General features: G+C 43.8%; 1 protein-coding gene across 2 annotated transcripts in view; it reads left to right on the plus strand.

The window, feature by feature from the left end:
- Nucleotides 1-26,746, plus strand: part of FGF14 (fibroblast growth factor 14) — a 411,580-nt gene that overhangs the window by 814 nt on the left and 384,020 nt on the right. The window lies entirely within an intron of this gene.

Raw genomic sequence — 26,746 nt, forward strand, 5'->3', positions numbered from 1 at the left:
GGCCAGGAAGGCGGAGGGGAGTGAGGAAAGGGGGTGGACACTTTCTTGGGGCTTGTGCCCGGACGGCAACTCAGCCAGCTATGCCAAGCGGCAGCAGCGGCTCCGGCGGGGTGGCTGCGTCTCCTCCGCCTCTCCCTGCCGGGATGACCCCTCTGTGCACACGCCGGTGTCTCTGCGTGCGTCTCCATGTCTGCCTGGCAGCCAGGATCATGCGCTTCGGTTCAGCCCGGCTCCGAGGGGGAAACTTGCAGTACATTACATAAGAAATGCAAATGCCGGTGCCCTGGGCCGCCCGGTCCCGGGGGGTCACGGCGCTGCTGTTGCATCCCTCTCGCTCGGGGCGTCCGTGCGGCCAAGCCCGCGGCTCGGCGAGCAAGGTGGGCGAGAAGGGATGCTCGGCGGGCGGGGGAGCCGGGAGCTGTTCAGGGGAAATACCGGCCCTCCCCGCCCCCCTCACACCGGGCTCTGGTCCCCCCCGCCGCCGCGCTCGCTCCCCGCGGCCGGCAGGTTGCCTGCCAGCGCTTGCGTGCCTGGGGAGGCGAGAGCCGCTGGAGCCCGGGCTGCGAGGGGAGGGATGCCGTGTGTGCCGGCTGCCCTGCAGTGGCAGCTCCCGAGCAGGAGGCTCTTGACGCTGGCACTGCAGTGTAGTAGATCATAGGCTCTCGTTGCCTCTCTGACACCCCAACATCAACAAGCAGCAGCCCTGGCAGCCCGCACCCCTCTCCGCCCCGGCAGCCGGGGTGCCGGCTCCTGCTTTGCCCAGCTCAGGGCGGTGCGGAGAGTCGCGGCGGGCACCTCGGCGGATTTTTTCTCTCCCCCCTCGCTCCCGTTTGCCAGCTCGTCTCGCCCCTGTCCTCCCCGCCGCTGCCGCTGCAGCAAAGAGCAGCCACCTCTCAGCATACCAAAGAGGCCGAAATGCCCCGCCGGAGGCTGCGCTCAGCCTCCCGCAAAGTGCCCTTTGCTTCACTCGCCCCTTGGCGCTGCAGCGCGCCGCCTCCCCCGGCCGGGGGCAACTTCCAAGCCGTGTGCCCCGCCGGGGCGGGATGGGGCAGGCAGGGGCAGAGGCAGGGGCAGGGGCAGGGCAGCCGGCCACCTTCCCGCAGCCGCTGGGGACGCCCCCTCTCCCCCTGCCCGGGCCGCGCAGGCAGGGGCCGTGGCCGCAGGGGGAGAGCAGAGCCGCGGCGTGGCTCTGCCTGCCCGCTGCCCTGCCCGCTGCCCTGCCCGCTGCCCTGCCCGCTGCCCTGCCCGCTGCCGCCGCCGACCGCCCCCCGGGGGGGCCGGCTCCAGCGCCGCGGTGCTCTGGGCGAGCGGCGATGCTCTGGAGGAAGGGCTTGGGGGGGATGGTGGTTTCTAGACCTTTCAGTTTGCATGTCGGGGCGGGGGGAGGCGTATAACCCCCCACCACCAAAGGCCCGTGTCCTTTCCTTGCGGAGGGGAGGCCCCTGAAGCCGAGACGTGTCCCTCGGGGTGCCAGGGTCCCTCAGCACACCTTTCCCCCTCCCAGGTTCTTTGCCGCACTTGCCCCCTCTGCACGGGACGAGTGGGTTTTGGTGGCACTGCACCCCGCCGCCACCGCCACCCTGCCTGGGGAGGGCTGAGCCGGCCCAGGGGGTGCCGGGGGGGGGAGGGCAGCCGGCCTGAGCAAGCAGGGCGAGCTGCGGGGGGCAGAGCCCGGGGGGGCAGGCTGGGGGGTCGCTGCCCGCTGCTGCCGCGGGTGCCAGGGGGGCACAGGGCGGTCGGAGAGCTGAGCGCGGAGGTGGGGGCTTGCGGTTGCCCTCCCCGCCGGCCAGGTCCCTGGTCTCGCTCTCCGCCCCGCACAGTTTGCGCCGCTCCGCTCCGGTCCGACGTGATCCCGGCGGAGGAGCCGGGACGCCGAGCCCAGCCGAGCCGCATGCCCCGTCCTGACATCCCGTTCCCGCTAAACTGCGGCTGTCTGGGGAGGCTAATAATCCGTTTGGGATTAGCTGGTAGCTCGGCCACAGGCGCTGTTGCTCTCCAGGGGCAGGTCATCTCCAGCCAGGCTGCGGTCGCCCGCGGGAGAGCAGGGAGCCGGTGCGTGATGCCCTGCCTCGCCCGGCGCCCCGGACCGTGGGGCTCCCCCTCTGCGGGCAGCTCCGCCCGCGGGAGCCGGAGACCCCCGTCCCCGCTGCGGCACGGGGCTCCGCTACACCCCCCGGCCCTCCCCCGGCCCCCTTTGCCCGCCAAACTTTTCAGGAGGGACGGGGCTTTTCGGTCTCAAAAGGCACCACATGAGCGAGCAGCTGCCGCTGATCAAACCGTGCGGAAAATCAAGCAGGTTAGGCAGCTAGCGCTGGCTGTAATTTCAGTCTGTTCAGTTATTTTCGGCCTGGTGCACTTTTTTGGTCCCTTTCAACAGCTGGCCTTTTTCCAGAAATGGGACTGGGTGGCTCACTTCCAGATGTTCTCTGCTTTGCGTTGCCTCTCCACTGGTGGCCGCAGCCCTCCCCTCCATGCCATGACCTCCTCCCGGGGCTCCCCTGCCACCACCGGGGGCCCCAGATGGCCCTGCCAGGTTTACCGGTACCAAGCAGAGCTCTGGAGCGAGGGGCGAGTGGGGCAGGGAGGGATGGGGTGTCCGGTGGGGTGTGTGCAAGTCCCTGGCAGGGTTGCATCAGGAGGCTTTGGTTTTTATTTGGTAATAATTTTGTGATGATCAAAGTTGTTTCAAATTTGATATCCCAGAAAGAGGAGCTGCCTTTGGTTGCTACAATTACTTACCTCTTTACATTTCTTTGTAAGGAGAAAAACTTTGAGAATCAATAGGTGTGGCTTTGCTTGCACCAATTTAGGTTTTTTTAGTTTTCCTGCGTTTAATAGTATAAAAAGTAATGAAGCCCCACGTATCTTCAGAGTCCTGTCCAGCATGAAAATATCTGCAATGTGTTAGGTTCCCTGGGCCTCACTTGCTTTTGTAATTATTCCCATCTAACTCTGCCCTTCCAGCTTGTCATACACATGGAGAGGACTTCACAAAGTGTGAGACAAAAGAGACTTCTTCTCACAAAGAGTTAAAAATTGCTTGAGACCGTAAGGCCTGAGCCAGGGCTTGTAATGATAAGATCCCATCCTGGTGGCTTCCCCACTCCCCGAGGCTCTAAACTGGGTACGTGCAGTTAGGGCATGGCTAAGTCACGGGGAGGATTTGGGGCTTGAGGGGGAATGGGGAAGGAGGGTATCTCTGGGTGTTTTCTGAAGCAAATACAGCAAGTGAATAGATTTTTTTTTACCAAATGACAGCTGTTAGGGCACCCATGGGAGATGAGCTAGTTGGCTGGAGTACTAGATGCCCCCACGGCAGGAATTGCTATCCCATTTCACTCCTGGTGGCAGCCCAGCAGACAGAGGATGTATCAGGTTTCCTCTCCGTTTACCTCCAAGAAGAGGCATCTCTCCAACTCATTCAGGGGTGCTGACAGGAGAGTAGATGGAAATTGGCATTACTATAAATGTGTGGCTGATAGAGGAATTTGTTTTTTGTTAGTATCAATCCCATATCAATCTCAAACACAAAACTTATTTAAAAAGAAGAGCATCTGAAATGCAGGCTGTGGCTGAACTGGGATCTCTGCATAGTCCCTTGTTAAACTCCTTCTCCATAAAATAGTCAGACTGTTCTTTCATGGTCGCGTATCATTTTGAAAAAGTTTCTAAGCACAGTCATGCGAGGATCTGTTTGAAGCGGAAGCTTGGGTCCTGCCTATAAAATATATAGTGTGTGTCTTTGTCTGAATTCTAAGTAAATTAGGGCCCCCTGCTGCCTTCCTTACTCATAGAAAACAAACCTCCCACCCAAAGACAAAGGGTATTTTGCCTCAGTAAGAGTTATGGGATTGGGTCCTTGAAGTTTCTTTCACGTAGGTCTGAAAAGCAGCTCTGACTGCCTAAATACCATAATTCCTGTACTGTTAATCGAGCCGCAATGTGTTTCTCTCGCTCAAATGTAAAATTGCCTATTTACATGTATTTCACCTACTGAAGTTTTGTCCTCTGTGGAACACATTTCCTGAATTTATACAAATTTAATTATTCTTGATCAAATTAAATTGCATATTCTGCTTGTTAAGGGGTGAAATTTATGCCTGCTCATGCATCTCCCTACTGTGATAAAATGCTTGCACCTAGTTCAATGTCTGCTAATGACAGGCCGTTTATAAATGAATTCAAATATACAAAGGATGACTTAGACTTAGGGAAAATATGAAAAAGCTATTTACAGATATCATTGGTTTAAATATTTATGTGTATGCAGTTTTAATTTGAGTTGATGTTTATTCTACTTACCTGCTTCAATTATGTTCCTTATATTAATTTTGACCTAAAATTCCTATTGACTTCAAATTGAGATGCGTGATTTAGACATTCAGAATTTGCCCCTTTGTAAATATTTTCTGTCCAGTAAATGCCTGTAAAAATACAGTCTGGAGAGGAGAGAGTTGTGTGAAACTGGAAACCAGTTTTTCAAGAGGACTTCATAAAACTAAAGAAATAGGAAGCAGGGCATTACATCGACTCTGAGGTGGCATTTCGTACTTGGTGGGGTCACTACTGAGGTTTTTGTATAATCACTCAACACGTAGGATTAAATGCTGCAAGGCTAGAATGTGGTTGGATAAATAAAGTAGTTGTGTGCACATTAAACTCTGCTGAATATTTACAGACGTTTGCCAAATGTGCCTGTGAGCACTGAGTCCTACTGGAGCAGGTTTCATTCAGTCGAGGATGATCTTGTTACTTCGGGAGCAGTGAGTTGTTTCTGTACCTAATTCTGTTTCAGATGGCTTTTGTGATTTTGGACACACTGTTACTTCCCTATGCCTTGCTTTCCTGCTTGTTAAAAATCACAGACAATGTCTGAACATTGCACAAGTGTGCTGTTGGTCCTTTTTCGTTTGCTTTTCGCATTTCAGTGAATGATAGCTTTTTAAAGACAAATTACTAGGTTACTGAACAACTTACTGAGTAACAGAACACTGACTGATTTTAAAATTTTGCAATCTCTGTTGTGGAAAAAAAAAATTGTTGTGGTGTAGCACAAGGCCTGATGTACAATTAATGTACCTGAGAGCTACTTGCCACTGTACAGAAAGACTGTATACAGTAACAAATAAACTTTGCAGGACTGGGGCCATATTTAGTTCAGAAAGAGCCTGCTTCTTACACAGAGTGTGTTTCTACTGTCAGAACAAATGAAGCGACTGGGACGAAAATCTTTTTATTAGAGACCATGTTATTAAGTGCACAAAGGAGTGTATTCATCTTCAGACTGGCTATTAAAAAAATTATTTATCATGTTCTCGAAGTGGATCCTTAGAGGTTCTGAGCCACTCAGAAGTACTGAAAATTATAATTGCAAAGGGAACTGGTCGTGTTTGGCACCATGATGGACTGAACTCGCAGTGAGCAAAGTGTGTGTAAGTGACATATCCTTTTTAATATACTCTGCAGCAAAGGTAAATAGCGTGTGGATAACTAACAAAGTTGTTATTCAAATCAGGAGCATGCTGACTTTGAAGAGGATTTTTTGAGGGAAAAACCTCAAAAATCATTAAGTGAAAGGCTTTTAATGGTTAAATGGAATGCAGGTTTGGTATATCTGCAGCATACGCTTAGAAGCACTTACCTTAAATAGTAGCAAGGAAAGTAAATAGTTGCTGATGAGACAGCATTGAGAAGTCAGAAGAATAGTATCTGTAGTAAAATTCAATGCACAAGTCAGAATAATAACACCTGCAGTAAAATCCAATACACTAGTTTAGGTAACATACTGTGTTGAACATAATCAACTTTTTAATAGTTTGAGAGTTAAGATTGGATGGTTGTGTGGGGCAAATGACAATAAATGACACGCAGTTGCTAGCAGAAATTGATGGTGTAATTTTAATGTCCGTATTTTGTGTTTTCACTCTGACACCAGCTTATTTTTACTTTTAACTGGAAACAGCATGAGGAATTGCACTGAACAAGTTTAACATTTGCATACAGAAGGCAGTATCTTGGAAATTACTTGGCTTAATCATTTTGTGGCGCTAAAATTAACCAGGTCCCATTAGACAGTAGAATTGAACCAAGGTTAAACATTTTAATTCCATTGGAATTGTTTTGGCTTTTGCTCTCAGACAGTGATACAAATAAGCTGTAATCCTCTATGAAAAATTTGTTTTAAGGAGATTCCAGAAAGGTCCGTATTTCACTGAGCTGATAGAGGACAGACTTTGCTGTTCCCTGAAAATTCATCATGTCATCCATGTTTTTTTTCATGCAGCTTTCTCATCTGGAAAGATAAGAACATAGCGAGGATACAGAATGTGCGGGACTCGCGCCTCAGCTCTTTAACATGTCTTGTCTCCAGTTCTGGGCATTAGGTGGCGTAAGAAAAATATAAGGCACAGGGCAAATCTAGGTTTGATCCTTCCCCTAATCTATCCTCTCAGTTTTCAGCTGTCACTGGACTGCCTTAAGTCGGAGCTTTTATTCAGGCCACTGCATGTAGCAGCCTCTGAAGGAGCTATACACCTTTACTTGTCAAACAGCATTTCTATTTTGGGCATCAAAGATTTTGCATGGCGGTGAGTTCCACGTAACCACGTGCTGCGTGGAAAGGGTATGGAGGGGTTTGTGCTTGCAGTGGGTGCTCCTTGGTTCTTCTCCTGTTGAAAAACAGAGGCTAACGCTGCTATTCCTGCTCCATGTTTGTGATTACCGATTACAGGGAGCTTTTCAGGGGTGAGTATCTCATCTATAAGGTGAAGAGCACTTCCTTCATGGTGCCTTCTCCTTCCTTGAACTGTCAGAAAATACTCAGCATTTCTATCATCTGAGTTCCTATGCAGTATAACTTGCCTTTGCTGAAGATGTAGGATGTCTCTGGCTTTGGAGGACATAGATGAGACAGCAGCTGACACATCCCTTTGCATGGGGACCTGCCTCTGTGGTCCTCCTGAAGTCAGTGGAGGTTTCTGGTTGTGTTCATGGGTGCATGCAGAGCATTGCCCACAGTTTCACCATAGACCAGAAGCTCACAAAACTGTAGGGCTATGAGGAGTTGGGAGCCCCATATTGGCAGGTTGCCTCTGCTTTCATCCAGCTAGAAGGAGTTCATTCCTATGGATTTTCTAGGCCTATGGGATAAGGAAGTATCTCCTGCAAAGGGCATGTTTTCACAAAGTCCTTTCTCTTGAGGGAAGGAGCAGGATATTGCTCCCTTGAATAAGTTTTTAAAGAATTAAGCTCTAGTGTGACCGAAACCTAGAATTTTGTACCAGTGTTGAATGATTTGAATAGGAGAGAGAGCTTGCGTATAAAAGCAAAGACTTCTGTTTACATATAAATCTCTTGGTTCTCACCAATGCTAGCAAAGGCAGTATACAGGAATTTCATTGCCCTTTAATGAGGTTTCAGCCGAAAATGTTAATTTAAAGAAGGCAAGTTTGCCAGACTTGTTACTGTTTCAGTAAATTTCTAAGCGTGTCCTGCTACATTTAAACAAAACGTCCAGATTAAACAGTTCCCAATTCACGCTTCTTTAATGAGAAGTGCCTTATGGAGCATTACTATTGCCCAGTAGTTTCTACACGTATCACTCATTGTACTTATTGTACAATAAATGTACTATAGGTAGATTTATTGACATTGAATGAGATGAACAGGAACTACCACTGCAAAACATAGTGGAAAATACAGAAAAAGATGTGGAAAGATTATAGAGTAGGGAAATGCTGAAAAAATCAGTTAAATCATTAGTACAGCAGTATCTTATAAAATAGAGTATCCTATCAGGAATGTCTTAATAAGGGTGAAATTGATAGTAGTGCTTACTAATTCATAGTGCTCAGGATATGAAAAAACACTTTACATTTCTGATTTTCTTGCAACTAGAAATTGCAAGTTGATACGCAGACTGCTAATAGTCCCTGAGAAACTGAACCTAAATGTGATTTAGGCAGATTATCCCACTAGGAGATCAGCCCAAGATCTCAGATGTGAATTAACTTCAGTCTGTCTAAAGGTGCAATTTTGTGGCTTGGACTCTTTCAGCTTTCACTAAAATCCATGTTTTTAAATGGCATTAGCAGGTGGATTAAAATTTGTAAAACCTCGTGCCACCCAGAGGTTTTCTTCTAGCCCCTTACCAGTATAAATCTTTGTTTATGTTTGTCCACATGTGAAGGAGACTTTCTGCCTCAAAAACTAGGGTTGTATGGACTTTCAGTACCGACATTTGCTAGTCTCCTGGCTTTACTCGGACCTGTTTTATCTCTGTGAATATGACCTTGACCCCTCCCAAACACTGTTGCCTCCATTATAGCCTCTCACATCTCTTTCAGTTCTTTCACCTGCTGCTTGTGCAGGCATCTCATCTTTTTACTTTGGGTTAGGGTCTCTGAGGAAAATTAGCCCTTAATTATATTTCTTTCCAATATTTTTATGTTCTTTCCACCACTTTGAATAATTACCTAGTGGCAGTAAGCAGAATGACTATACAGGTTATTACTGATGTAATATATGTTTATGATGGAAGAAGGGTAGGCTGATGGACTATCCTTTGTTTTATTGGGCACGAGCTGTATGAATGATTGGTTTCCCACTTTCTGCTAATTTACAGTAGCAGAACAGTAGCAGAAGTACATAAATGCAGAGGCAGTAAAGCAACTGTGATGATTGATTAGGAAAAGACAGTAAAATCAGCAAGAGGATTCAGAAGACCTAAGAACAAATGTTATCCCTTTCATTCGTTTTGAGGATTGTTTGAGGATATTACTTGCTTGAGGATAAAATGCTTTATGTGGGATTCTGCTGTTAAAGCAGGACTCCTCAGCTTCCGGGGAAGTTTTCTGAATGATATTGCTGAGCAATTCTTACTTACTTACTGGTATGGAATTGGTTCCAGGTCCTGGCTTTGCCTGCTCACATGGGTGCTATGCGCCTCCTTGAAGCTTGTGGCCGTGGTACCCTGCTGAAGAGTTCCCAGAGAACTGCAAAATCCATGTGGATGCAAGGCGTGCCCCATATGTCCATACCTTCTGCAGGGTACAGAGAGTGTGAACTTGGGGTCTGGATCTTGCTTACCTTTGATTCACCTTGTTCACCTTTGATTGAGTTCACTTTTGATAGTCTAGTTTTGAGACGTTATTGTATGAGAGGATTATAACATGCCACTTCAGTGCAACATGCTCTAGGGTTCCTGCTGACCAGGGACATTTGTGGCAAACCTAGTGGCTGCATGTGCTCTTAATCCCTGTGCTCTGAAGTGTTGAGCTCTGCCTACTTGCACAAAGTTTTGAAACATGTTAAAGATTAATTCCCTTACATTTGAAATTTGTAGCATGGACTCTTCTTCCATGGAACAGGGCACCTAAAAGCAGTATGGGATTGTTTTACAGCAAATATGTCATTATGTAGTGTCTGTATTGAAGACCCACATTTTTTGAAGGAGGCCTTATTTTGTTTTAGAACTCGACTTTAAACCCTGGTAATGTTTGTGGAGTTGTAAAAGTGTAAGAGAAAAAAAAAATAAAGCTGTTGTAGTTTCCTAGGTAATACATATCTGGGTAAAATCAATGAGTTTGCTCATGGTAGGAGGAACGTGCACCAAGGTAGTGGGAATGGAGTCGTGATTTTGTGTTTTAGTGCCTTTCCTCATTTCAGTTTGTCTTTGCAGTTTATAAGAGAGGATGTATCTGGGGTATTACTGACATGAAGTGGAGATGAGTCCTGTGATTTGTGGGCCACAGAAGATATTCTTTCCTCATTGAAGGTTTTCAGTGAAAGTGTATCTTAGAAGACATTGGCTTTCTTAGCACTTCAACATCATGCATGTTGATTCTGAGCATTGCTATACACCATTGAAGAAAACACAATCTAAGGGATTCCTCAAGATACCAAATATGGTGCTCTTGATTAAAAAAAAAGTCTTTAAGCACAATTAGAAAAAATAATGGAACCTAAGGATATGCATGAATATCATGGTAGTTTAACTGTATGGCTACTTATTTTCGTGGCCTCTTAGGTGCTGGATCAGAATGATTTTATTCCAGTTGTGCCAGCTGCCATCAGGATGAAAGCAGAGGCAGCAGTTTAGGACCTTATAACCAAAGCAGAAGTAAGCTGCAAGTTGTGGAGGCTAGGTTAAAACCTTTTAATAAAATATCAGGAGAAACAACAACATGAGGGTTTATTACGTTTGCTGAGGCCCATTTTCCTTGGCTTTCAGTGGCTAGTTGGAGTGACTATGGTCTAAGTTGGCTGGCAAAAAGAATACCTGCTAATAGATTTAAGATGGAAGATGAGGAAAAGATAAATACTAAGCCCTTGTAGTCATATATATAGGTTAAGAATTTGGGGGTGGAACTTGGTGAAGTTTGAACAAAAGTAAGTCAGAATACGATGTTAGTACATTAGGTGAGATTTTTTTCAAGTGCTGTGTGGATGATACATGAATAGTGTGGGATGCTTTCTCTCCCACTTATTCTCAGAGGGAGATGAAAAACCAGAATGACAAAAGAAATTATAAAGTAAATAATAAGGGGATTAAAGGAATCTGTAGTCATTTAGAAAGGTTAGTGATAGAGAGTCCTACAGGCAAGCAGAATTTAGAAATTGTTTAAGCTACTTATCAATTGAAGAGCAAATAGATCTGAAATATAAGGACATTTTAATGGAAAACATCTATTTCTAGAAGTGTTTCTTTCCCAAGGACATCTAAGAGAGTTACATTTGAGAGTCTAGCTTCTCTCAACTTATTCCATTTATAGCTATCTTGCTAAAGGTGAGATATCCTTGCAAATGTTGCTTTGCTTTTATAAATGAAGGTGCTCCCACACTCTCCTGAGTCTACCAGCTGTCATTGCACAGCTCCGAAGGAGTGGCCTGCAGGGTGACCTTAGGCTGAGCGTCCGGTGCCTCCCGCCTGCCTGCTTGCTGTCGCACGGACGCTCTGCAAGCCGCCTGCGTGAGCACGCCTGGCAGCCCTTACTCGTTTGGACCTGCATGGGTGTGTGGAGCCCTACGGGTGCTCCAGCTGCCTGGGCTAACACCTGCAGGCTCACCTGCAGGGGAGATGGCACAGGGGTCTGCTTGCGAGGGTGGCCCTCAAGATACACCGAAACAGTCAGTGTAGTTGCCACGGTAACTGCTGGTGAGAGGAAATGTATTATTCCCCCCCCAAAACTGATTTACAACACAACTTTTAAAATGCAGTGTATGTGCTTCTATGGATCTTAAGCTTTGTAAATCTTTGTATCAGGCACCACGCACTGGGCGGTATAAACTATAGAGCTATCCAACACTGGAAGCATTTAAATAGCTTTTGTCTCTGTCAGGCGGTTTCAAATGCATTTCTGCACACTTGTAAGCATTAGGCACTGTGAAGGAGGGTAGTATAGGTGCAATATTAATTTGTCTTTTTCTTCTGATAACTTATTAAGTCCACAGTCAAATAGGCCAAGAGTCTTAGGTGCCATTCAGACCTAGCAGATGACCATAAATCTGCATCAAGAAGCTTATACTGGAGATCTTAAAGTAACTTCAAAGGGAGAGCCAGTCTCTTCTTCTCATTAACAGATGGCAAGTAAGAATTGTGAGTAAGAACTGTCCACCTTCAGTTTGGCATTGATATCCTTCCCCCACCTTAAACTCCTCCTAGTTGCTCAGGAACCCAAGACTGAATTTATATTGCTTAATTAAAAAGGACCAGGGATTGATCCAAGTCCAAATGGCTCTGGCTGGCTCATGTCCACATTACTTGCAGTTACCACCTTCCCTAGCAGATTTGGCTTGGAGAGAGCTAGCTGAAGTGGTCCAAAACTGCCTGGTACTTAAGGAACAAGTGTGGGTGACCAGGGGTCTAGCACTTCTTTTATTTAGCAGTCTGAGCACAGCCAAAGAGGATCAGAAAACTCCTTTCACCTCCACTAAGGAAAGTTAGGGCAAGCTCTGCTTGTAGGGTGATTTACTTGTGCCCCCAGCCTCAGTGTGGGAGCGCACCTGGACTAATAACAGCATATGACACCATCCCAGCCAGGCAAGGGGCTATTAGAGCTTCAGTAGAAGGGATGAATCCCAGCTTCATCCTCTGAGGAAGGAGCACCTAGAAAGGGGCTTCCCATGGGCTCTTGGTTAACCCTGTGAAAAGCTGGTGGAGGAAAGAGATCAGAGTACCCTGCTTCGGAGTAAGTCTGGCAGCCGAGCAGCAGAGACACAAGTCTGCAAGGAAGGAATCATAAGGAATGTCTGAGGAGGGCAAACCAGACAGGAAGGGAGACTCACTCTTGCTGGGGAAAGCAACAGGTTTCCCCTTTCTCCTCTCTCTGACAAGAAGAAGGTGCATCTCCAGGGTAAGGAAGAGCTGAAGGACAGGAGGTTTCCTCTGTCTCTGAATAAAAACTTTTTCTTCCACGTCACTGCCTTGTACTTGCTTTCCTCCTCACTGACCTTGCTAGGGATCACCCCTTCATTTGTGTGAACATGTGCAACGAAATTGGTCAACACTATCGGTCATCTGAGTAACCTGGTTTTTTTACTGCGCACCCATCTTCTGTTTGCTGAGCTACATGAACACCGACCTGAGTTGCTGCTGCACATGCTTCTTGATCTTCCTTTAATTAAAGGGTATATATTTCTCCCCTCATGACCACCAGTCCCTCTCTTGCCTTATATAGTTGTGAGGAGCACAAGTAAAGAAATATTTTTACTGGTTATGGATGCTTTAAATATTTTGGCAGGGTAAATCTTGTCATGGTCTGTGAATTAAAAGGGTCTGGCTTATAGTCTGACAGAATGCTCCAGTATATTGGGTTGTATTTTGCCTATAGTAATGAAAATTAGAAATCATAAAGCAGTTCAGTTTGGGTTTGTTTTTTTGTTTTTTTTTTTTTTTTTTTTTAATAGTTTTAGGGAAAATCAGTTTATACACTTGGAATCTCTTCATTCTTTTCTCTGAGGATGCAGAGGGTCTGTTTACTTTTGCATTTAATGCTAAATATGAAAAGGTTGAATTTAAGCAGTGGATTCTCCTCTTTTAATGAATTTGCTGAAAACCCCTTAAGGTAACTGTTCCTTTATGAATTAAAAATCTGAAGAAACCCAGGTATCATTACTTAATCTGGGACTAAGAAGTGTGTTACATTTAACAAGAACAGAGATTTTTATGTTTTCATTGCTTACAATAAAGCCAATTGTGAAAAGCTCTGATGATGGGACATAGTTTTGTGTTGCCTTAAAATAAAGCACAGTGGGGGGCTGTGTTCAGCATGTGGGCTTGTTATGAAGAGCTGGGATTTCTGAAACCACACTAACCACTCTGTAAATTTGGAGGTTGAGTCAAATCTTCTAAGCTGGTAAAATCTTTTTAGCAATAGAGGAGTAAAAGACTTTCAGTATAAATACTTCTCAATTTATTAGGTATCTTGGAAACTGTTTCTTCAGTTAGTAGCACATTAATGTAACATGTCTAGGACCTTTCACAGGGCACGGCAATTAAGCCAGCTTGGGCCAGACTAACTGCATTGTGATTCTTTCCAAGAGTGAAAATATTTTTTCTTCATTCCCCCTTCCAGGCAGGGGAAATGAAGTTTTTTGGTGTCTCCTCATTTACAATGTCTTTCTTTTTGCCATGCTACCTGAAAGCACCAGCTTTAATCCTTCTTCTGGAAGTTCCTTGCTATTTGCTTTATGCTGCAGTGCTCCATTGTCAGATTAGGGCATCAAAGACCTCCAAAGAAGGGTTTTACAGGAGGAAAAAGGGAGCATGCTCTCCATGGCCAGAGCATGGGACCATTCTTGTGATGGAAGTGATCTTTGCCCTCAGAGAAAAAGAAGGGGGAGGTTTTTTTGGCCTTGGCACACTGCTTTGGGTTTTAAAAATCTAGCTAAATTTAAATACTCAAATCCTCTATTGCTAATCCACCACTCCTTGGTCTCTGTAAGGAGACGCCCCTGTTTCTGTAGAAGACAATAATTTTCTTGTACAGATTAAATGGTTCTGTGCTTAATCTACTATTACTTGAATAATTCTTACAGCACCAGACTCAGTCTGCTCCATCTTCTTGTCTATTTTAACTTACAGTGACTAATTTGCAGAACAAGCATGTCTTCCCCAGTTTGCAGCCAAGGGCATTAACATACAATGAAACTAATCTACGTCTACAGAAATCAAACAGAACAAGCAGCAAATGAACAGTTGAGACAGAACACCAATTTCCCCCCGTGTGGACACAGTCCTCTTGGGTTTTCCCTCTCAAGAGAATTGAGGTTTTTCTCAGAATCCCAAAGGTCTTGTCTTTTTCATTGCTTTCACTCTATTAGGTACAGGCAACAGTACAAACCAGAACAAGCTGGAGGTTACACAAATACATTTCAGAAGTCTCAGTGTGTCTTCAGTGAAGGACCTTGAAGCAAATTTATAAAATGAAAGGCTGAGTTAGCAGGAATTTCTAATCCTTTTGAAGAATACTTCTAAAAAAAGGAATATCAGAGAATGGACGTTCAAACTGCCAACATCGCAGTATACAAATAAGTAAGCGGGTCACCTGGTAGTCTCCTTGCCCCTGACACGTGGCACTAATGTTTTCTCTCTGAGGGGGATGTGCAACAACAGTAGCCTAAGTCCTTGACAGAGTCCTATCTTTTTTTAAGTTATTATTATTTTTTTAATCCGGTACAGAGTGATCTGGCTGGTGTAGAAGTATGTGGCATCTGTTGATATTAGCAGTACTTTTCAAAGAATAGCACTAAAAATACTGCTTCTTTTAAGGTTAGATATAATGGTGAGCTTATAAAGCTTCTGAAAGAGCATTGGTGGAATGGCCAGTATATAACATGCTGCCCAGGGGACAGCAGCACACTCTTCAACTAATTATGAAATAAAGGTCCATAATTGAAAAAAAAGTAAAAATTCTTGCTTTAAGATCAGTGCTGTTTGAATTAGGAGGGCAGTTAAGCCAAAAAGCTCTGTGATACTAAACCCAGTGTTTGTGGTACCCCCTGGGAGTGCCTAAGCCTTTCGAACTGAGAATACACTGAGACAGTCAGGTGGCCAAGGTAGTGAAGCAGTGTTTTCTGGAGAGTTTCTAGGAACCAATTATATGCAATTTGTTTAAATTAGTGGTGAGTAGTTCTACATTAACAGTTGTCTTAGTGCTAATAAGTAGGAGTGTCTGGAGTGTGGTACTTCGCGTGCCGAAGTCGTACCTGCGCTTCAAGAGGAGCCAGATCTTTCATCACACCCAATGCTTTCATACCGAAAGGATGGAGCTGAAGCTTTATTGCTCAGATACTTTTACAAGTGCACTTTACATCAGTGTGCTTTTGCATTCCTGTCTTCTTTTCTCTGTTTTGTTCGTAACTGGGTAACCTGTTACCACATTATTTTCAAGGTCATAAATTAGCCGTTGCTCCTACATTTCCTGCCATAGCCCTGTTCAAAGACACCATTTTTGTCATTATATTCCACAGCTGGGTGGACTGTTCTTGCCCCTAGATGCATAGTTACCTAATTAGAGATTAGGCAATATTTTAATTCAAATATGTAAATATTATCCCGTTACAGAGTTTCTTTAATCTGTATTTCCCATTCTTTGCCCTCAGAGGACACGGGCATGGGAAAATTACTTTTGCCAGTGTCATGGTTTCTACTACAGTCCCTCTGCTCATTCCCCTCCTTCCTCCTTCAGGTCTCTCTTCCCATCTTCCTTTCAGATACATTTGTTAGCGAGAAAGTGAAAATCCTGCTTCAGAGCACCCAGTGGGGAAATTTTTCCACCTGGGGATGGGATGTGGAGCACGGCTTTCTCACCGCTCTCTCCGCTTCTGTGGGCACCATGCAAAGCTCCTGTCAGTTCACATCCTTCGCTGCGGTGCGGGGCCTTGGCAGCACTGTATGTTTCCGTGTATTTTAAATCCTGATGGATTTTAAAAAGCCTGAGAGCTAGGACACCTCTGCTGTGCTCCATAAGAGATCTCATGGTCTTTCTCCCACAGTTCCCTTCGGTCATGAGAGGAAGTATCCGGTGCCTGCTTTCAATGCCATAGTGACAATTAATGTCATCCTCGGAGTGCGGTGCGTGGCCCGGCCACCTGATGAGGTTCAGCGTGGAGAAGCCGTTTCGCAACTGAAGAAACCCTTGCTTTAGGAGTGAAGAGATTTTCAACGTTGAGTTTATGGTACTGTGGGGCAAATACTGCCCTTCTGAGAACAAGCACTGCTCAGAACAAATTGAGGTGGATTTGAATAACAGATGGGAAGGGAAAAGGCTTCTGAAATTTCTCTAGAGAGAGCACAAGCCCTGCTCACTGTAGCATCCAGCCTGTGTGCAGAGGGATTTGCGTGAGTGGAGTAGAGGGAGGAAAGAACAAAGCCGGTAAATCCACTGGTACCCAGATGTCCCGCAAATGAGCTTCGGGTTTTGTGGCTGAGATAGATACTAACATTTTGGGGTCTTACTACTAAAAGTTCTTCTGTTCTACAGAAGGTGAAAAAAGAAAGGTAGTTTTAATTTTATTATAGAGAGCCTTCCTGCACTCCCATGTACTATACTGACAGTATTCACTGTGTAATCCCCTCCCTTCCTGCTCTTCCAGGCTCATGTATCCCATGAGTCTGATGATATTTTGATTCTTCTTCATCATGCAGCAGCCATTTCAGCTGTGTCCACTCGACTTTGCTCCATTTCTGGTGATACTGTAATGAGGATTTAAGAAGATAATGTCTAAACAGGAGCCAAATAGTCATATTTGTGATGGATGTACAAGGACCTGAAAGAACACTTAAAGGTCAATTTTGGTACTACTGCCCTGATATTTCATAGTTTGGCATGTACAAAGAAGCATGAAGGATTTTTCAGTGGATGCTACTTCTATTAGATTTTGGTTCTTTGCAGGCAATTTTAGTTTAAAAGGTCTAGTGAATATTTGAGAGATAAATAGGCTAATACACATTATATAAATTCCCATTCCGCTGTTAACAGATCACAAAATGTTCTTAAAGGTAGACTGCAATGTTAATGGTGGGATCAGGCTCATGATTTAGTTGTCATGTCTTGGAATATCAGTTGCGTTACAAAAAATTCCCTTTTCTTTTGCAGCATTCAACCCCAGCCCAAAGGTCTTTCCAGTAAGGGAAAGCACCGCCCTTGGCTTGGATAAGTGTTGGAGAGAAGATTTCCCTATGCTTATTTAATAAATGGGATCTATTCGGTTAGCAACAATGAAAAATGGAAGGCGCAACTGGCCTGTTTGGGTTTTAGGGGTAATATTAACATTCAGTTTCTTAACCAACCTTTCCCAATTGTATAGTTTTACCAATGCATTTCAGTACTTTATAGGTTTAATGAAGAGCTCAATCATTCAAAAATTGTATCAATTCGGTAATAGCAGGCTCAAGGCCCTGTCTGTGTCTTACCCAGGTAAAGCTGCTAACCTTTGATTATGTTACAAGAATTAGTAGCAAAAAGCAAGTACAAATTGCTGTATTTAAGATGCATTATTCCTGCAAATGATCCAGTTGTTTTATTTATCATTCAGAAACTAAGAAGTTATTCTTTCTGAATATCTTTCCTCCCACTTTTTTTTTTTTTCTTTCCCTCTGCTCTTGGAAACTGGAACAAAAGTGTTACAGATACTGCCTTTCCTCTCTCTCTACACGTTTGGACTCTTCCTAGCTGTTATTGTATGTCAAGAGGCCTAGATAAGGACTGATTTTACTGTATCTAGCAACTCACCATACAGCACGTTCATACCAAGCTGCACGCTGCATGATCTGTGCCACCTCATCAAGTCTCAGGCTGCAGCTTTGAAGAATTGTGTATGCAAAGATGACAATTCCTACAATTCACAAGCTCATGTCTGAACTGGTATTTTTCATTCATATACTGTATTATGAATACAACAGAAAAATATTGCCTACATGCAAGTCTGAGGAGATACAAGAACCACTGAGATTGCTGGGTCAGAGTTGTCATGCATGTAAATAGATGAAACTGTTTTAACTTTTTAAGGATCGTCTCTTTATAAACTGGCACTAAACGCTGTATATTTTTTTTCTAAAAGACCCAGTTAGGGAGTGGTCCAGTGGCCTAATGTAATAAATAATTAAATAATAAAATACAGCCATATACAGGACCTTATTAATAGAGGCAGCAAACATATGCATGTCAAAGAGAGAGCAAACCAGTTAAGAAATAAAATTAAAGATTTTAGGGTATTTTTATTGCGCAAACTAAGAAAAATGTTCACATTTAATAAGCAGCATGAAAACAGATGAAAAGTGAATTCCATTTAGTTTGTTTTATCTATTACTATTTTAGCCTAAGGTGATTTTACTTCTATAAATAGGAAAATACTTAAGTAGAAAATAAGGAAAGTATTTGTATCTTAACAACATCTTTTAAAAGGTAGTAATTACTCACTGTTTACTCTAGCTAACCTTGATCCTAAGTAAATTTCTTTGTTAACAGTCTTCATTGGTCTTTGAAAATGTTCCAGAGATATAGGGAAGGTAATGCTTCATTGTCTTATCAGTGGCTTGTTCTCTCTTATTAAGTAAATAGGTCACAGTAGCTGTAGAAGTGGAGGCATGGTCATATATATCTTCACTTTTAGAACCAAGATTGGAAACCTGTCTTGCTTGAAATACCTTTTCAGGGACAAAAATGATTAAGAATAATGTCATCATACAGTTAAAATAGAGTTTTGGATGGTCACTGTTCTTCATCCCAAGACCCCACAGTACTTACTGCTTTCTGTCCAAATTCAACATCTCACTGGGCAGTGGCAAAGGATAGGATTTTATTACTGAGTGCCTCTGCTTTATCTGCATAGTATTGCCATGGTCATGAAAAAAAGCACTAAAAATATGTGCCGACTGTGCCAAGTGCATCTCAAGAAAATCCCCATACAATAATGTGCACGCATTTAAATGGTGCTATTCATATGGTAAGGGTGAGATTATACTTAGTTCTGCACTCGGCATACCGAGGAGAAGGCAGCACCTAGCTCTTTCTCTCCCTTGTTTTCCTGCAGGGTGGCTGGCACAAACTGATTTCTTCTGTTCTGGGCATAGAGGGGTGCGTGTCCAGGAGGTTGATTCTTGACAAGGTGGGAAAAGCCACATCTCTGCTTTTTCTGCAGTAGCCAGAAGACTAGAGGCAGACCTGTGGGCTGCAGGATATAGAATAATACCCCATTTCTTCCAGTTACACCAAATCCATCTCTGACGTCACGCAGAGTGGTGTGATTCTGCTGATTAAAAAGGCACCTGATTCCCAGATTCCCAATGACATGTGGGACACAACCGCAAAGCCTCTATTCTGCTTTAACACAGATAGCAATTAAAATTGACAACTCTACCACAGTTGTTCCTAATATTTTTTCCAAGTGTTGTTAGTTGCTTCCTGCTCCTCACTCGTTTGTCCCTGTGCTATAACGGGTAGTTCTACTTAAACTGCAATTCAAGTCTCCTGTTTTCCTCATTTCCTCTGATCAGTTGACAGTGTACACTACTGTCATAAGTTGCAGAAATTAAAATAAGAAGTTACAGGATGTTATTTCAAATCTTTGACAAATAGTGACTTCTAATGGCTACTACTTGTGGGTGTAAGCAGGTAGATGAATGGCCAGGGCTTTTAGCATCTTTCATCTCAGAATTTGAGCTGTGACTCACATAGAGTTGCTAACATACAATATTTACATGAGTGGAAGCAATATTACCTGTTCTACTGCACTGTGAGCATCTGTTCAAAGCTGGATGTGGTTGATATCCAGATGACTCAAACACAGCATGTGCAATGCAGGCAGAAAGACCGGGATGCGTTTTCGGCTGTTTATGCTTGAGTGAGGGTGGCTTTGTCAATCAACAATGTTGTTGAGGGAATGACGAACCACCTCCTGCTTGTTGCAGAATTGAAATCACTCCTTTTTCTAGTATTTCTGGTGTTTTCTTTTAAAACCAGTTCCTTGACTGTGGCTATGTCATGAGGCTAATGCATGCACATATGATGTAAGTAAACATCTTCAATGCAGACGTGCATTCCTTGACTGGCTTTCTAGTTATCTCTCTGGTTCAGGTTAGAAACGCTGTTCAACATTGACCCCAGGGGGCTGAGATGACAGTGGGAGGACAAAGAAAAGAAGTCATGCCCCAGTTCCTCTGACCGCAACCTTCCCTCTATCAACACGTGAAAGAAAATTGTTCAGGAGTTGTAAGCGTTTCTGTATATGATGTGGGGATAATGTTGACAATTCTTTTATGTTTAAGCTACTGGATCTGCAGCAAGACACCAACAGCCTCAGGAGAAAAATTAGCCAAACCCCTCACCACAGAACAGCATCTCAGCTGATGAAAACTGAAAGGGTTTCTTTCACATCAGTGATGCTATGGAGATTTGCTTCTGTCACAACAGCACTTACCTCCTAGAAGGACTGCCGCATAATGTAATACCTGAAACAAGTGCATTACCTTTTTTTCTGTATGAATAGAAGTAATGAAAAGTGCTCCAGAATATTTTGCAACTGTAGTGATTTTAAGGAGAAAGGGGTAAAAGTTTTTGGCTGGTTTCATTGATAATGCTAAGCATTTTGATATTTTTTTCAGGGAAAAGAGTGCAAAGAATAATTAGGGCTATGGAAACTATCAGATGCATGGTACTTTTACTTTTATTTTAAAATCAGGTCCATTTAAATCCGTTCATTCAGTAGTGTGCTGAAGGCTCTGAGAGAACAGGACATAGCCAGGAGCTCTGTATTCCTTTGGTTTCTATACGGTAGATAGAAATTCCAGTTTGCAACATGCAGTTTTTTTCAGATACACTATAGAAATGATAGTCAATAAAAATTAATTGCTTCAAGTATTGCTTAACTAATTGCTTCAAGTACTCGTATCCATCGATGATCATAAATCCTTCTGCAGATGTTAATTAGAACTTCCAAAATTTCTATGGGCTAAGGGAGCCTTACTAGCCTCTATTTAGAGATAGGGAAAGGAGGAATAGAAAAGCATAATGACTTGACATTTTTGTATAATACCCTTTCTAAGGACATGACCTTATTTTTCAATGCCTTAACCATAAACCCATTCTTTGCACACTAGTCTTCATACCCTGGCATCCAGATATCTGAAGAAAAGTAAATAGCTCCCAGGGATGTGAGGCAGTGAAATCTGCTGCAGGTGGTCACAGTGCTGGTTTTCAACTTGTTTTTGTTGCTGCTTGACAATATTTGCCAATACATTATTAAAAACAAACAAATAAATTAAAATTCATTCAAAGGAGCTGCAAAATCAAGCATTCAAATGTTATATCTAATTGACTTTAGAAAGCTGTAAGGCTTTAACTACAGCAGTAGGATTAAATCCCTTAGTTTGTAGGCCGTTGTACCAGGAAGGATTGAGAAGCCCTGGTATAAAGCAACCTCCTGTTGGCAGAGCAGTTAACGTTCTTCTTAACTGATCTCCATTATAAGTATTAATTATGACGGATTTGGGCTTTCATTACTTGATTGCCTCTTGGTTTTCACTCTTCGTCTTCACTGCCTGAGCCCTGAGCATTGCCTGAGCACTGCAGGAGCACCGGAGGGAGTACCTCCCAGACAGCTTGAGAAAGGTGTTAGGAGCAACCGGAGAGAAAATCCTCCCTGCCCACTGATCAAAACCCTGAGCTGAAGCATGCACAGCGCAACCACAGACTTCAGCTGCTAAATTCTAGTAAGTCTATTATAAATACACAGTCTGAGGTTCTCTGTGGTGCTTTTTCAGACGTCTGCTCTACTTCACAGATGCAGTAGACCTTTTCAGAGGAGTGACTGAGAGTTTTTTTAAAATATGGGCAAGACATTTCCAGACAGCTCAAGCTGACAGTAATAAGTCTCAGGAGGACTTATTAGCTCAGGTGTGATTAGAAACCAAGCTGTCTGTGTGTATGTGCTGCACCGTGCCCAAGTGAATAATGTTTCCTATAATGTGGTGTGCTGAAGAGTGCAATGAGAGACCTCCAAGTGGCTCCAAGCAAAGCTGTCTAGAACCATCTGAAACTGGTGCTCATCTGGAGCTAAAAACCCCCAGTGGATGCAAAGCGATGCCAGGTACCTCACACCATCTTGTTACTGCTGTGAGCCCAACTGGGGAGAGGAGGTGTCCCCTCCCCACGAAGAAAGTAGTTAAGGTAGGTGCCAGTTCCTTACTAAGAGCTCAGTGTCCAAATACCTTTCAGGGCTGAGGACTGCCACCTGGTTAACTACGGAGACTCTGTGGCCTTTGACAAGAGAAAGGGTTGCAGTTGCTCTTTGAGTTGACAGCTACTGTATGTGAACTGATAGAAGTATGCAGGATTCATAGTTTATTTGTTCTCAGATTTCCTTTTTTATTATTGTTTCCTGCTTTCTTACTTATATATCAGCATGACCAGACACTACCTAAGTATTTTCTTTGTGGCTAAACTTTATGCTCAATTTTTATGAACTAGAGTGTAAAGTTTCACCATTAAGAAAACGAACTATGGTGACCACATTATTTAAAGCTATAAGAGGACAATGAAAAATTAAAGGTGGTGTTTCACCACGGAAGTGGATGAATTTTATTTATGACACTGGGAATGATTTGTTACTTTGGGCTTTCTAACCCCCTAATAGGAAGTCTTTATGGAAGGCTTATTTTTGTCAAATGTATGTAAGTGCCCATGTATCGAAGTACTGAAGCAAAATCAGTGTAGCCACTGCAACATTTTCCTTTGTGCACTTTCTGAACAGAAGCCTGGGTTTTGCATTGTTGTTCTTTTCAGAAAGTGTTATACAACCACACCCAGGACATTGTATGGAAGTCTTGAAATGAGGTCTAAAAATTTTTAAAATATTATTTTGAGAAAGTAGCTTCAGTGCTCAGGTATTCACACTGAGCAAAATACAGCATTCAAAATGCTGACTGAAGTATTGTAAAGAAAATTTAAACAATTTGATACAGCTTTTTTCATAGTATTATTTGTCAGTTTACATAATGCATATTTATGGAATAAAGAGTGTATACCTTTGGAACCACAAGAGAAAGGAAAGGAGAGGTTTTAGTTTTAGCTGATGCACACAGATACACGTTTTGGTTTGTGTTTATTACAGACTTTCAGTTTTTGTGTAGCATATAATATCAGTGATCATGCCTATTTGCATATTGATTGTTATTTGCACGTAACCATAACCTTTCCGGACATGAGCTGGAGAGCCTGCTTATTGAGCCGTGGGTGCCAGGAAGGCACTGAGGAAAGTGGGGTGAAGGTGGGATGAAGGCAGGTGGTTGTGTCTTGCTGGAAGCTTCTGGTTGTTGTGGGGACCCAGTGACTGGGAAGATGGCTCAAGCTGGCTTACTCCTGCGTGACTGGGAAGAAAGTTCTGAGGCAGCTTTGGTATGGGGGTAGGTTTGAAGGGGATTGTCACATGCAGTAGCTTGGCAGATGAAGAGGCAGGAAATAAGACTGGGTCTTTCCTCTTGGGATTAAACTCGTTGTCCTTCCTTACTTTGACTTCCCAAATACACTGGGGAGATGGAATGGGTTGGGGTGGTCCCATGTGACATGATAAGCAATGACAAGGCTGTTAGCTGCCTTTCCAGGCAGCTCCACTGGATGCAAGAGGCCAAGCTGTGAGCTGAGAATGCCAGATGAAATGGATGTTTGGCAGCGCTGGCCACAGCCTGAAACGCAGCATTTGTGAGCCTCCACAAGCAAACGTGAAACAGCAGCATCTCAGGACCAGATTCTTCTGCAGGGTCAGAAAATGTGACCCCAACTCTCCTCCCCAAATCTTCCTGCAATGCCCTGCTTTCCAGTCTTGGAATATATGTCCTGGTCAGTCTGGCAAACTGATGGAAATCTTGTCTGTTCCTGGTGCACTACAACTTTTATGGTCAAGCCTGGATGGCAACTACATTTTTGACCTTCTGACACCAGCTGTCTAGATGAGCCAGAGCAGGTCTCCCATCAGCGCCTAGATCTGTAATGTCCTGGCTCCTTTCCTGTATGGTCATCAGTAGTTTGAACTCTCAGGCTAAGGCCACGTAAGAGATGCATAGAACTGTCCCTGAGAGTGACTTCCATAAGCTTTGATTAGCCAGTTTGGAGCCTTCTCTCTTCTAGATATCTTCTGGGGAAGTGGGTGGAAGAAGAGGAATAACTGTAGGAAAGTGTCCTATTTCATTTTCTGACTGCTTAAATAAAAATGAAGCTAGCAAATTCCTTTTTCAGTCCTATTACTGTTTGTCTCTTTTTGTTCGTAACTCCCAAGCAATGCAAAATAAAATGTTACAGTTTCAAAGGAAAATTGGATTATACTCATTTGGAGGGAGGGAAGGAAGAAGAAAACAGGCTTTATACTTTGACAGATTTCGATCCAGACTTTTAAAAAATTAAAATGAATAATTTTGCAATATTTTGTAAGACTGTGTATTCTAAAGATGCAGCTAATCAGATATGCATGCAAATTTAACATGGGTTGCCAACTCTCATGATTTTTTTATTTTTTTTTTGTGCTACAATTATGCGGCGTAAAAATTGGCCTCTTGTGAGAAGTTGCTGACAGCTCAGCAGTTCTGCTTCAGTGCTGGCTGCAGAGGGTGGGATGCCTGCCAGAGCAGGAGGGTGGAAGATGGTTTTGGACTGGGGTGCACGATGCTTCCAGCTGAGGCAGCTGTTGCACAGCCTGCACCGGTTTCCACTGTCCTGGGAGCGGCAACCTGTGGGGCAAACCAAGAAGTCTGCTGCATCTCCTTACCCGCCTTCTCCCTTTACTTGCCATAAAGTGGGAGAGAGAGAAGCAACGGAGGATGTGCAGCAGATGCCCAGAATCTGTATATTTCCCCATCTTACCCCCGTTTGCATGTAATCAGATCCTAGGGGGGAAAAGGTGGGATGAGGAAAGGCATAAGAGCTGTTTGGAAATAATATCCACGTGGTAGGAGGTAAGAAAGCTGATCATCTGGTCCTTGAATTGGGCACAGTGTGTGGAGAAAAAGGAAAGCAGAAGTTTTAAAAGAGATGGGAAACTGGGCAGGAGCAGTGCCCAGTGCTAGAATTAATGAAGGAACAAATTCAGGGGCTTGTCCACAGCCACGGAGGGCCACAGGGAGCAGCACATGGAGGAAGGAGCCAGGGGAAGTACCCCCACCTTTTCGCAGAAGCAGAAAAGTGGGGGTCTCTATGGAAGGCTTCCCCAAAACACTCCAAAACAAAACCAGATGACCCCTTCCAAAGAATGGCCAAATCCAGGACAAAACTGCTTTATTCAGCATTGTGACTGTGTTTGGTTTTGCTTGTGGGTCATTATCTTGTGAGGCTGGCAATGCTATGTGTGTGTGTGTATATATATATCTGTATACATACACCTATATAATTTCAAGAAATTTGCAAATTGAAAGAAAACAGGAGGCAATAAAGCGTTTTAGAGTATTTCTCTCTATATGCACTAAGTGTTTAGAGTATTTAAGTTCTGAAGAGGTAGCTATGCCTTTATTAATTTGATGCCTTATATATTTGGCTTTTTGACAAAATACATAATTACTCCTGCCAGGTATTAGTCTATTGATATTAACAATCCTGTGCATAAGTTTATCGCCTTTAGAAGACAGATATGATATAGTTCTTTTTCTTTTATATTCTTTCATATGGTGGTGTTTGTTTGAAGACAATAGTAAAACTTAGTTAGCCAATATTATTACCTGTAGTGAGTTCCGGTGAACGGATATCCAAGCCAACCCAGGAAAATAAGTCTGTACAGAGATCTGGCCAATACAGATGCTTTGGTTTGTGCCAAATGGTGGCTGGGAAACAGACCTTCACTGACTCATTTGTCTCATTACAGGCTCCCACTTGGTTCAGTGGTCAGATTGGAAATTTCAAACCATGGTAGACAGCCAGTAGGAGCCAGCTGAAATGAGGAGAAGTTGTCATTTTTAGCAGTCTGCAAATATGTGGGAGTGAGAGCTAGCTGGTAAACAACTTGGAGAAATGTTAGGCTGACTTCTTTACTGCTGTGCACGGTGTGAGGCCTCCTGTATTTGTGCAAAGCATAAATACCAAATCCAATTGGTCTGCTTATTGCACTCTCATTTTGCGTGGTTGTGAACTGCACGAGTTACGGGATGAAGGCCGGCAACTGAAACAGTGTACGGGCCAGAGATATCCCACATGGACCCAAAGCAGATCGACTTCGTTGCCTTGTGGCACTGTCGTCATCAACCTGACACTGTTCCCCCAAGTCCGTGGGATGGAGGCTGGATGTTTAGTACGGCATCTGTGGCACCATGCTCTAGCTTCTGGCTCAGAGCCCTCTGTACGCCCAGCCTCGAGCTGCTATGCCTCCTGAGTCTCTACCTAATAGGGAACATCGCATTATGTTAGCTTTTCGGGTGTTGCAGAAGAGCGTTATCACATGTTGTAACTGAAATGGTGAGATTTGTTGCTCGAGCTATAATTCCCTAAGTGTGAATGTTTTTGAGTGCTAATTTTAACTTAACAACCAAAGATTTGAAGACTATTTTTACCTTAAAGACTTGATTCTCTGTGCTGGGAAACTAAAGCTGGGATACAGTCAAAGGACGTTATAAATACAGTGTGCCTATTCTAACTCCTCGCTTTCTATTTTGATCATGTAATGAGTATTCAACCTGAGTGATTCCTATTGTAAGGGGATGTGGACTTTTTTGCAAGTTAAAATTGAAATTAAAAAGACAGAGATGGCAAACTGTAACTTTGTAGTAGGT

Source organism: Ciconia boyciana, chromosome 1 (assembly GCF_034638445.1).
Source record: "Ciconia boyciana chromosome 1, ASM3463844v1, whole genome shotgun sequence".
Classification (NCBI taxonomy): Eukaryota; Metazoa; Chordata; class Aves; order Ciconiiformes; family Ciconiidae; genus Ciconia; species Ciconia boyciana.